Here is a 6,881-nt window from a genome sequence, read left to right on the forward strand (position 1 = left end):
AGGAGTGGACAAAGTTGGCTAAAAAAGACTATCAGACCAGGGATTCATTTCAATCACATTTTATCTATTTTTTTGAGGCAGTGCTATCAAAAACCTTAGATACAGGGGAATTGAAGGACAAATCTATACTATTTCTAATTTTATTTTCACATAGGGCCTAGGACCTGAGCTGCAATTGTTAAATTTCTATCCTGTGGAGGGCAGTAATACGCCTAGTTGCGTCTACACTACCGAAAACTGACAAGAAGAAGCAGAAACTTGCGAATGCATGCAAGTGACAAAGTGACACACAACAATATAAAATGCATACAAACAGTCATTAGGCACTGGGTGTGATAGGAGTGGATCAAAGTTGAGCATAAAGAAGACTACTCAGACCAGGGATTCATTTCAATCACTTATTTTATCTATTTTATTGAGGCAGTGCTAGTCAAACACCTTAGATACAGGGTAATTGAAGGACAACATCTATACTATTTCTAATTTTATTTTCACATCTGTCACATTCCATGGGCGGAAATCATTGAAAATAATGCAAATAAATAACTTTCAGTACCACCCATTCTGCTGCCAATGTTTGTCCATGGAGATTGCTTGGCTGTATGCTTGGTTTTATCTGTTAGCAATGTGTGTGGCTTAATAGCCAAGCCCACTCATTAGAAGGGGTGTCCACATACTTTTGGCCATGTAGTGTATGTTGGAATCTTAGTGCAAATTATTAAAATGACAGTTAGAAGGGCCACCACTTTAGATCTGTTCAAGAGACAGTATATACAGTCGTAAGGGTGTTGTAGTTTAGATTGGGAAACCCCAGAGGAAATTTTGGGGAAGAGCTGTCACTCAGCCCAGTCTGCTGCCATGAAGTTTGGCCTTGGCGATGAAGAGGATGAAGATGATGACTGCCGCCTCCCTGAGAGGAGCTGGTGGGGGGCTTAACAGAGAAACAAAAAAAGGGGCTGCAACAGATTAAACATTACAAACAGATAGTCACAGTTGAGGACAGTGGTCGTCAACCCTGGTCCTGGAGAACTACAGGGTCTGCTGGTTTTTGTTCTCACCTTAAAATCAGCACCCAGTTGAGACCCAAGACACCGGGTGAGTTGAGTTAACTCTGTAATCAACTGCTCTAATTGATTCATGAAGTGCAGAGTCACTATGAAAACCAGCAGACCCTGCAGCTCTCCAGGACCAGGGTTGGAGACCACTGGTTTAGAACACACAATACATTGTTAAAATACCTTATTGTTGCTGAAAGTTTGTTTTTCCATTATTAACGCCATTAAATCACTTTTTTTCCACAGCACTCATCTGGGTAGTATTGTGGGCATCTAACTGAGTTTGGTTTTTTGTTTTTGTTTCCATGCACTACGTTTTGTGTAGATTAGTGTATTATTACAGCCAGTCTTACATAGTTCTACCTTTCTACAGTCAAATGACTAAAACTCATTTGAGTAGTTGTATAGGGGACTCTCTGTAGGAGTGCACTAATGGAGAGCCGGGCCTGTACAATTAAATGCACAAAATCCTCCCAATGAAGTAGTATAACCCCATGATGGGTTGATGAAGGACCACACACTACTTTTCCCCCTCCAGTCAAGTCACACACTCCCACTCTCACCGACTTTGCTCAGGTGCAGCACTCGGGGAATCGAACCATCAACCACTACCTCCTGAGGATCGGTCTAACCTTCTACGCCACAGAGTCCTTCACATGCATCAGTCATTTTTTTGCGCACTTAAACAGCACAACGGACAAAAGCTGCCCAAACTGAAAGGGGAAAGCAGGGATTGAACCCCAGCCCTTTTGTCTGTGAAACAAGGACCACTCCTCTGCACCACCGTAAGTTTCACGTACTCCCTTGTCCTTCTTGCAGGGAAATCAAGAAGGTGAGTCCTCAAAAATGGAAGAGAGCAAATAGAAGAAACAGGGCTCAAACCTTCAACCTCAGCATTCAGACCCCATGTCAGTGCCACCACACCACCATCATCTTGGTGTTCTCTCTGGTTCCAGCAGTGCACAGAAGGTAAGACTACAGAAATATGAGTAAAGTAAAGAACCAGGACCAGTTCGCTTTGTGACTGTAAGCGAACGCATTACTTCAGGTCCAATGTCTCCTATGCGATTCTGAGTGTTCTGCAGTAGATCGAAGATGACGTGACCACAGAAACACACAAGAACAAAAGACAAAGGTCACAGGTGTGCCTGATGTTAAGTAGTTGGTTAAAATGATGCCTTTGAAGGTTTTCCTCCACCGTGATTAAAAATGAGATGGTTAATCTAGCCGGTCCTACACTTCAGAGAACACTGATCTCCTGTGTTTTCATAAAGTGCGGTGGATGTGTGCTGGGGACAGGGCTTGTAAATGCACATTATTTTCATTTAATGAAAAAGAACTCAGTGTATGTTCTGCAGTTTCATTAATCTTTGAAAGATGTGCTGTCATTGCTCAATAAAAAATACACAATAAGAACAGTTTTAATTTCAGTAGATATTTATTATTTTGAATTGTGCGCAGCATTAAAAATCTTCATACAAAAAATATTTTTTGATCATAACGAAGGAGTGCAGAACTTTTTAAACCCGACTTGCTCTGCTGTAATGCCATTTTTTGTCCAGCAGAGGGAAGCAAACCCTTCACCTGTAGCTCCCTGCACCAATTCCACTGATGCACACCCCCGTAAACTACAGCTTCCTGCAAACAAAGTTGGGCTCAGTTTAAACATGCATAATAAATAAATAAATAATACAAATACAAAATCAAATTAAGATTACGGTGACACCTATTGATTCGCTAACCTGGAGAAATGGGAAGTCCAATACAACAAATTCATAATCAAAGATATGTGAACAATCTACATATTATGGTAATGCATAGACATGTTCTTTCCTGTGCTGCTTTGATCTGCGTTTTGCTATACAATGGTGACATAACGATTTCAACACAAGCATGTTTGGACTCCCCTGTAGAAGAAAGAAAAGTCCTAATTCTGAAACACCTTTCAATAACATCTCTTTTCTGTATTTTTACATATTATATTAACATGTTCAACAGCCTCAGGCATGCCACACTCCCACATATGTGTTTTCCTACCACCTATAAACATTGACTTAACCCACAGTGCTCCAACCTTAATTTTTTTTTTTTTTTTTTTTTTTTTTTTTACTGTGTTGATCCTTTTTTACGACAAAGATATACGAACAACATCTAGTTAACTGCTTCCGATGACCTTTCCCACGTGCAGATTTAGAAAGCAGAAATAATACTTGTATGTCCGTCAGTAATTCTAAAGACTGAGCAAAAAATTTGTGTCTTAATTCAGCAATGTTCTCAGATTTATACTTTACCATAATGAATATAATAAAGGTGGTTTACAGAAGAATTTTCCCTCGTTGCAGTTTTGCCTTAATCGTGTTCAGCTCAGATTTTTAGTGTGCATGTATAGCCGAGAGCTGAGTTTCTGCGCTTAAATGGTGATTAATGGCAGGTGCGCGGACAACAGGCTACCCTGTTGCGAGTGCATTTTTTGTCCACAAGAGGGAGGAAAATCTATTGACTAGTACCCCTGCAATTATTCAGCCAGTCCATTCCTTAATTGGTTTACTACCCGTTTAATACAGATGCTCCCACTTAAATCCCACACCAATAAAAATGTGCAAAATGTCAGCACTGTATTTTAAAATGATAATACAAATTGTGGGTAATTTGGCTAAAAGAATCTGCCCCGGTGTCCCCCACAGATCCAGAGCAGGTGCTCTCCCTCTAAGGCAGAGGGAAACAAACCCTTCCCTGCACTGATTCCACAGATGCACTCCCCTGTAAACTACACCTTCCTGTGAACAAAGTTGGGCTCACATTAAACACGCATAACAAATAAAACGAATGCAAAATCAAATCAAGATGACGATGACACCTATTGATTCGCTAACCTGGAGAAGGGGGAAGTGCAATACAACGAATTCATAATCAAACGAAGATATGTAAACAATCTACGTATTGCATGGACATGTTATTTCACGTGCTGCTTAGCTCCTAGATAAGGCCTAGGACCATCAAACCACTGCTAAATTGTTCACAAACAACGGCCACAAGATGCAGAGCCTATGCTTTGTGCATTATTACCTCGTGCAATTTTACACAAATATTTCCAATTATGAATTTAAATTGACATTTGAAAAAAATACAGCTGACAAATGCTTTCAAGTTCAATAGCTCCTGCCTCCACTACATGTCCAGACAAGCTATACCACACATTGACCACTGTCTGCGTGAAAAAATGTTTCCTAATGTCTGTGTGAAATTTACCCTTTGCCAGTTTCCATTTATGCCCCCTCGTTCTGCTCACCGAACTCAACTTGAATGATTTCCTGTAGTTCACTTTGTTAATCCCTTTAATAAATTTAAAAGCCTCAATCAAATCTCCCCTAAGTCTTCTTTTACTAAGCTTGAAAAGTCCAAGCGATGTTATCCTTCTGTGCATTTCGCTGTCAAAGGGAAGGGGCTGTGGCACAAAAATCAGCCGCCAGTCAAATTTGCCCACGGTGCGGCGGCGACGGAGAAAACGACCGCCCCCCTTTGCCCCCAACCCCCCACCCCCCCGCTCCATTTTCCCACAGTACAGCCAGTTCGGGCAAGTGATTTTAGTACAAGCAGGCAAACAGACACACACACGCACACACACACTCATGCAAGCACACACATGCGCACACACACACATGACAGGTGCTGGTGTTTTGGTCCGCAAGTAGGGCAAGGTCATTTTTCAGTTTTTTACAGATTACGAAAGTGCAGATAAGCTTTCAAATGATGGGTCATACATTGAAATCTGAAAATAGCTGAAGATGCGCTTATTTGAATGTTGGTACTCCTAAAATCAAGTAGCAGAGAAAATCCCCTTGAAAGATCTTGAACTTTTCACACTTCTCACAGGGAGATAATGAGTGGGAACAATAGCTAGTTAACTCCACCCCAACCACTCCCCCGCTAGAGTACCTGTAAATCCTTGCCCATTTAGGGATTACCCTATTTAAAGCTTTATAACTCCAGATGTGAATACCACAGAGACTAGAAAAATGTCTTAAATGAAGCAATACATTTGTACCATTTATAATACTAGCTTAGATTACTTTATATTCATAATTTTGTAAGAAATAAAGTGCCACAAATGAAATGGTCAAGGCAAAAAATCTAAAATGAATTTGCTCCTTTTTTAGTTTGCAATGAAATACTGGGAGATTGCAGGTTAAAGTATACATGTCCTGGATCAAAAACTTCTTGACCACAAGTTCATAAAATCTAAGGGTGGATATGTAGAACTACTAAAGATCTATGAAGCAGAAACTAAGCAGTGTACCCAGCATCTCCAAATCTACCCACAATGTCTAAATTATTAACACTGGTCTAAAATAGCTAAGGGTCCAGAAACAAATGCAAAAACTCTCCAAAAAGGAATATAATGCATTGTAAAGCATATGAGCCCCTTATGAAGGTTTAAGATGAAACCGATATAATTTAAACATAATGAAAACAGTCACACAATGCTACGCAGTACCTAAATGTGTAATAGGCTACATACAATAGTTAATTATTTCTACACTCTGTACACTCCTATGTTTTCTTGTATGGGAATGGGGCGATATAAAAACATTTTTCAGCCGTCCACCACGTTTTGGCAATGTTTCAACACTCCTCATCACTGTTGTATGCGTCACAAAAACCATTACACTAACTAACGCTTACATTAGTGTGAAATATCCACATTACATAATACCACTAACCTATTTAAAGACACTCAATTTCTAAAATAACATAACCGAAATATTTTGAGCAGTAATACTTACATAGCAATGATGAAATCTTATCTATGTTCAGTAGATGGAGACAGAGACAGTAAATCAATGACAGTTATATCCGCTTCTGTTTTGCTCCAGAAAACGATGTCAGATAGGTCTATCAGCAAAAATATGGCTTAGCTATGCCCTGAAGTCCTCAATAATAATGGTATTTTCCAAGGAATTACGACAACGTTTCGTTAGGTGCAACGTCTTTTAATGCTACCATATAGAGCGAATGCCATGGTAAGAAAATGTTCGGTTACGCTAACCTATAAAACGCTATTCCAAAAGCAAAATTAGACATGTTATACATCGTTAGAAAGCTTATACTCACCTACTGATTGAGCGTCCGCCATTTTAGCAACCTCACACAGTATAAACATAGGCTACTACCACACGGCTCTATTTATGGGCGGTGGCTTGACCGAAACAAAGTGACAATAGCCAACGAAATCAAACATGCTAATTAAACTGCACCCCCATCACGCCTCCAAAACCCGGCTGTAAGAATCACTAAAACAAACCGACTTTGCTGACAAATTATAAGTATTTAGTGACCCTAAAAATGTTGTTTATTCTATTAAGTGACTTCTTCAACACTAACTTTCGTAATATGAAAAAGGAAAACAGTAAAAAAAAAAAAAAATTAAAAACCTTTTTTGCCTCCTAGCGCGATTTCAAGATCACACACACACACAAATTTGACTCATTTTAAATATATTGTTCAAAATCTGCTGTTTGCAGTCAATCATGTCTCAAGAGGAGAAAAACATACCCTTTAGTGTCCACAATGTACTGCCTGGCAAAAATAAGCCAAATTGTCAAATTAAACAGAGCACAGCTAGTGACTGGAGAAACATCTATTCACTAACCACAATGTACTATTAAAAACACGTACACAATCTTTAGTGTTATGAATCAGAAATTGGTCAATTAATTTACATAATTATCACGTGTGAGTCTTGTTATCACCAAGACATCTGGCCAAAAATTAAATTAAAATATAATTGTAGAGAAGAGAATGATAGGTGAAATGGATATGTTTTAA

At 39.3% G+C, this 6,881-nt stretch overlaps 1 long non-coding RNA gene across 1 annotated transcript; it reads right to left on the reverse strand.

The window, feature by feature from the left end:
• Positions 1-2,474: 2,474 nt before the first annotated feature.
• On the reverse strand, positions 2,475-4,543 carry LOC135262015 (uncharacterized). The gene is made up of 2 exons (XR_010332073.1): positions 3,347-4,543; positions 2,475-2,693 (listed from the first exon to the last, which is right to left on the reverse strand). It is a non-coding gene; the product is annotated as an uncharacterized LOC135262015 (long non-coding RNA).
• Positions 4,544-6,881: the final 2,338 nt, after the last annotated feature.

This window comes from Anguilla rostrata, chromosome 8, assembly GCF_018555375.3.
Source record: "Anguilla rostrata isolate EN2019 chromosome 8, ASM1855537v3, whole genome shotgun sequence".
Lineage (NCBI taxonomy): Eukaryota > Metazoa > Chordata > Actinopteri > Anguilliformes > Anguillidae > Anguilla > Anguilla rostrata.